At 37.6% G+C, this 6,214-nt stretch overlaps 1 non-coding gene across 1 annotated transcript; it reads left to right on the top strand.

The window, feature by feature from the left end:
* The first annotated feature begins 5,344 nt into the window (after positions 1 to 5,344).
* Positions 5,345 to 5,535, top strand: LOC122150111. The gene has a single exon (XR_006163491.1). It is a non-coding gene; the product is annotated as a U2 spliceosomal RNA (small nuclear RNA).
* The last annotated feature ends 679 nt before the right edge of the window (positions 5,536 to 6,214 follow it).

The raw sequence follows: 6,214 nt of genomic DNA, 5'->3' as shown, positions 1-6,214 counted from the left end.
ACTTTGATTTTGTGTATTTCACTGTACATAAATTATATTTCAATAAAATGCATTAAAAAAAAAAGCCCACAAAAACCCTAGGGATCATGAGGATAATACAGGGCTGAGCAGCATTTAATCATTCAGTTGCACATGGGGTTGCATGACTCAGAGACCATCTCAGTGGCAGCTAACGACAACAAGGGCCTGCATCCTTCCCCACTATACAAACTTCACTAATTTCTTACTGACCCTGGCTGCTATTTTAACTTCTTACTTGTCTTGCTACCAACTCAAGTTCTATTGATTGCCAATCTCAAGTTTTAACTTGTCTAAATAATTTGTATCTGAAAATGGGTTCTTGCTAATGGACTTGACAGGTTCTGAATATAAAATAAAGTATATTACTTTTCAAAAGGGTTTACTGCCTATTGGGGAGAATAGGAAGGAGCTCTGGTGGTGTAGTGGTTAAGGCATTTGGCTGCTCAAACCCACCAGCCGCTCCACAGAAGAAAGATGAGGTAGTCTGCTTCAGAAAGATTTACAGCCTTGGAAACCTTATGGGGTTGCGATGAGTCAGAATCAACTTGATGACAGTGAGTTTGGTTTGGTTTGATAGATAATAGGTGTAAAAATAAAAGACAAAACAATATAAGTGAACAAACACCTTAGCATATCATGGGGATACTAAGGAGAGAGCATCAAGAGCATCAGACTCTGCCTAGGACAGTCAGGGTGGGCTTCCTAGAAAAGGTTACATTTGAGCAGATGCTTGATGAATGCATGGGAGTCCTGCCTAGTTGGAGAGGAAGGAGCTGGTGGCAGAGGGAGCAGAGAAGGGCATGAAGAAGCAAGGATATGTGTAAAGACACCTGAGAATTTTAAGAGGAAAAGTTAAAAGTAAGCAACAATAGACTACTTCCTTACCTTTGAAGTTTCCTTTTTTCCTATAAATGAGGTGTTTTATTGGTTTTTTAAAAGTCTGATTGAAGCAACATTATTTCCCTTATATGAAATGACTTTATGAACCCAATAGGGGCTTAAAAAGAATAATTTTATTTTAAAGACACAGTGTCCACTGTAGGTTTTATAATGATATATACCTTCTTAACTATAGTTGGAATTATCATTTATTTTCAAAGGACATTAAGTGCACAAGCATTTGTAGGCAGATATGCTAGTCAACTTTATCATTCAGAGTTGCTGGTACCATCGAGTTGATTCCAACTCATAGTGACCCTATATGACAGAGTAGAACTGCCACATAGGGTTTCCTAGGCTGTGACATTTACACAAGCAGATTGCAAGATCTTTTTCCCATGGAGTCACTGGGGTTCAAACCACTGACCTTTCAGTTATCAGCTGAGTGCATAGCCATTGTACCACCAGGGCTTGCTTCATTCAGAGGAAAGTTGTGTAAAGAGGTAAAAATCACATGCTTACACACAGAATTTATTAACAAATCCAATTGAAGGGCTGAACAATTTTCTAGAGAATTCAAATTACACGTGAATGGATTAATTTGATTAAAAGTAAATGTGAAGCTTCTGCATGTAAAATATATCTGCATAATAAAAAGCCAAACATGGAGGAGAGGAAGAGGTATATTTCCAGCAAATATGTCAAACAAAAGGCTATCTTGATATTTATATTTTATATAAGAAGCACAAATTAATTAATTTTTTAAAGCGTTAAAGCCTCAGCAAATAAATGAGCAAAGAACATGAATAGGCATATTTTATAAAAGAGGGAAATAAGCTAGTAACATTATTCATATTCCTTAGTAACAGCAACAAAAAAAGCAACTTAAAGCAACAGTAATGCCATTTTCACCAGATAAATAATAAAACATTAAAATACACAACGTTGTCAAGAATACTTTGAAACCAGCACTTGCTTTTACACATTGCTAGTCTCATTGTAGGAGCTCTGGTAGTGTAGTGCCTAAGGCACTTGACTGCTAACCACAAGGCTGGCAGTTCAAACCCACCAGCCACTCCTCGGAAGGAAGAGGGGCAAACTACTTCCACAGTGATACTGCCTCAGAAACCCAAGGAGGGGTCACTATGTGTCGGGTCCGACTCGACCGCACATAACAAGTCTCATTGTAAGGACCTCTGGTGGCATAGTGCCTAAGGCATTTGACTGCTAACCAGAAAGCTGGTGGTCCAATTGTTAGAAAACAATTTGGCAGGACGTTTCCATGTTCATGTCTCCTAAAATTTAATTTAAAATTTGGGTCTCATATGCCTAAATGTATCCATCACAGCAAAGGAACAATGGCAAACAGACGATTAAGTAAAATATGGTCTATCTAAGCAACAAAATATTACATAGCCCTTAAAAACCCTGTATTTGAAGAATATTTATACATGGAGAAATTGTCACATGATAAAATTAACTAAAAAGAACAGGATACAAGACTGTATGTGAATTATGATTGTAACTGTAAAATCATATACACATGAACAAAGATTAGAAGGAAACATAAAAATGATTATTATTTATATTAATGGTATTAAATAGTTGGATTTTTTTTTTTTCTAGAAAAAAAACAAAAACTCACTGCTGTCAAGTCAGATCCGACTCACAGCCACTCCTCCTTGGGTTTCTGAGGCAGTATCACTACGGAAGTCAATTGCCCAACCTTCTTTCCAAGGAAGCGGATTTGAAGCGCCAGCCTTCTGGTTAGCAGTCAAGTGCCTTAGGCACTATGCCACAAGTGTTCCTTTTATTTAATGATATCACTTAAGTTTTTGTTGTTGTTGTTGTTGTTGTTGTTTGCCATCGAGTCGGCCCCGACTCATAGCGACCTCTCCTTGGGTTTCCGAGGCAGTATCACTACGGAAGTAGGATTGCCCAACCTTCCTTCCGAAGTTTTTGTTAGGTTTAATAAATAAATATGCAAACTTACTAAGCTAAGGAGATTTTTAGATATGATTAACCATATTATTGCTATGTTATTACCTCAATGCTATAGCAAATGCCTACTTCCACCACATTGTGGTAAAAAGCCAAATCTGTAGACTCTCCCAGCCCAATCCAAATGGAATTATTTATCTTGTTAACTGAATTTTTTCACACTTCTTAAATTTTGTACCAAAGGCTAATGCTTCACTTACTTCACTCTAGTCCAAGACCTGATTGAAAATATCATTTCACTGTATTGTTGCTTCCATTGTTGTAGTTAAAAAGCTCAGTGTAGCTCATGCTTCTTCAAAAGTAGTCTGTCTTCTTTCACTCAATTAAGATTTTGTCTTTGTTTTTCTGCAGTTCCACTATGATATCCCTAGCTATGGATTTCCTTTATTTATCCTATTTGGAATACATTGGGTTTCTTGAATCTCTAGTTTGATGTCATTTATTAGTTCTGGGAAATTATCAGCCATGATCTTTTCAACTATTTCTTCTTCCCTATTCTTTCACTCTTCTATTTTTAGAACTCCAATTAATCATATACTACAGATTCTCACTGTTGCTCTGCATCTCTTACCTTCTGTACTTTTCATATTTTGACTCTCTGGTGGCATAATGCCTAAGGCATTTGACTGCTAACCAGAAGGCTGGTGGTTCAAACCCATCTGCCACTCCTGGGAAGGAAGGTTGGGCAATCTACTTTCATAGTGATACTGCCTCGGAAACCCAAGGAGGGGTCGCTATGAGTCTGGGCCAACTTGATGGCACATAACAACAACAACAACAATCTGGTCTTAATCTATCTCTTTTGTCAAGTGTCATCAAGTTGACTCAAACTCATAATAACCTTATGGATAACAAAATGAAATGTCGCATGCTTGTCACATCTACATGATTATTGCTATGTTTCAGTCCATAAATCTATATAGTGAGTTCTTAATCAAATTCTTGGATATTTTATTTCTATTTCACTTTTTGTAGTTTTCAATTCCATGTCAATTTTTAGAATCTTGACTTTTTTCTCTTATTACATATGTTGTTCTTGTTGTTGTTAGGTACTGTCAAGTCACTTCCAACACATAGTGACCCTAAGTACACCAGAATGAAACACTGCCCAGTCCAGCATCATCCTCACAATTGTCTCTACGTTTGAGCCCACCATTGTGGCCACTGTGTCAATCCATTTCATTGAGGGTCTTCCTCTTTTTTGCTGACCCTCTACGAAGCATGATGTACTTCTCCAGGGACTGGTCCCTCCTGATAACATGTTCAAAGTACATGAAACAAATTCTTGCCATCCACGCTTCTAAGTACAGCATTCTCACTGTACTTCTGAGACAGATTTGTTCATTCTTCTGGCAATCCACGGTATATTTAATATTCTTTAAAAACACAATAATTCAAATGAACCCACACCTGTGGTTTCCAGCCAAACAAAAGACAGGCATAAGAGTTGAACATTTACCTCAAGTAGATACTCTCCTTGGAGAGAACAATCATGGGGCATAAGAAGGGCTGCTTATGCCCAAGGAGACAGCTCAGGGGGCAGGACTGCATGGAGGGATGGACACTGGGAAGAGGTAACTATGGGGAGGAAGTGGGAGGAGAGCTGTTGCATTGTGGTAAACTGTGGTCAATGTCATGAGACAAAGTATATGTGAACTGCTGTATGGAAAGTAAATTTGCTCTATAAATCTTCACCCAAATCACAATTTAAAAAAAAGAAAACACCATAATTCAAAAACATCAATTCTCCTTCATTCTTCCTTATGCATTGTCTAGCTTTCAAATGTATATGAGGCAACTGAAAATATCATGGCTTGAGTAAGTGCATCTTAGTCTTCAAAGTGACATCTTTGCACTTTAACACTTGAAAGAAGTCTTAGCAGCAGATTTGCCCAATGTAAATGTCATTTGATTCTTCGTTGCTTCCATGGGTGTTTATTGTGGATCCAGGTAAAATTAAATCCTTCACAATTTCAATATTTTCTCCTTTTTTCTTGATGTTGTTTATTGCTCCAAATGTGAGGATTTCTGTTTTCATTATGCTAAGTCTAATACATACTGAAGGCTATAGTCTTCAGTAAGTGCTTCAAGTCCTCTTCACTTTCAGCAAGCAAAGTTTTTTCATCTGCATATCACAGGTTTTTGACTCTTTCTCTAATCCTGATGCTGTACTTTTTGCCTTGTAGCCCAGCCTCTCATACATATTATTTGCTCTCCATACAGACTGAATAAGTAAAGAGATACAATCCTTACCTACATCTTTCTTGATTTTCAAACTACACAGTATGCCCTTGTTCTATTCAAACAACTGCCTTTGCTAATGTACAAGTTCCACATGAGCACAATTACATTTTGTGGAATTGCCATTCTTTGCAATATTATCCATAATTTGTTATGATCCACACAGTCAAATGCCTTTGCATACAATAAAACACGGGTAAACATCACTTCTCGGACTGATGGCTAAGATCAAGTGTAGCATCTGTGCTTATCAATTTAATATCTGATACATCCTCTATCCAAGGACAATATATTAAAGGGATTTTTGAAATTAAGAGATGGAATAGGAGCTTGCTCCGTCCACTCCATGCATTGACCTGGTATTGCAGTACTTCTAGGGATGGTGCACCCCCACTCCCAGGGGACATAAATAAATAAATAAATAAAACACAGGTAAACATCTTTCTGTTATTCTCTGCCTTCATCCAAGATAAATCTGACATCAACAATGATCCCTAATTCCACGTCGTCTTCTAAATCCAGCTTGAATTTCTGGCAGTTCTCTGTCGATGTATTTCTGCAACTGTTTTGGGGTTATCTTCAGAAAAATTTTACTTGCTTATGATTTTAATGATATTGTTTGATAATGTACATTCTTTTGGATTCCTTTGTTTGGAATGGGCACAAGTGTAGCTCTCTTATTACATGTTGTTGTTATGTGCCGTCTAGTTGGACCCGACTCATAGCGACCCCTCCTTGGGTTTCCGAGGCAGTATCACTACGGAAGCAGGATTGCCCAACCTTCCTTCCGAGGAGTGGCTGGTGGGTTTGAACCACCAGCCGTCTGGTTAGCAGGCAAGTGTCTTAGCCACTATGCTACCAGAGCTCCCTCTTATTACATAGTAAATATAAATATATAATACAGACTATACTGAATAATAGTACGTGGAGTCCGTAGTTCTGTTTTTGGTTTCTCTTATTTCTGGTCATGGTTTGTTATCTACTTGTGTCTGGTTCTCTATGACAGTATTTTTTTTAAGTGTTTGAAGAAATTATTTGAGACCTGGAATGATGTTATCTTTTTTAGGGAGGA

This window comes from Orycteropus afer, unplaced genomic scaffold (assembly GCF_000298275.1).
Source record: "Orycteropus afer afer isolate SDZICR_OR568_19922 unplaced genomic scaffold, OryAfe1.0 scaffold00089, whole genome shotgun sequence".
Taxonomy (NCBI): Eukaryota; Metazoa; Chordata; class Mammalia; order Tubulidentata; family Orycteropodidae; genus Orycteropus; species Orycteropus afer.
The sequence above is the reverse complement of the archived record's forward strand: the minus strand, read 5'-3'. Positions and strand labels throughout refer to the sequence as shown.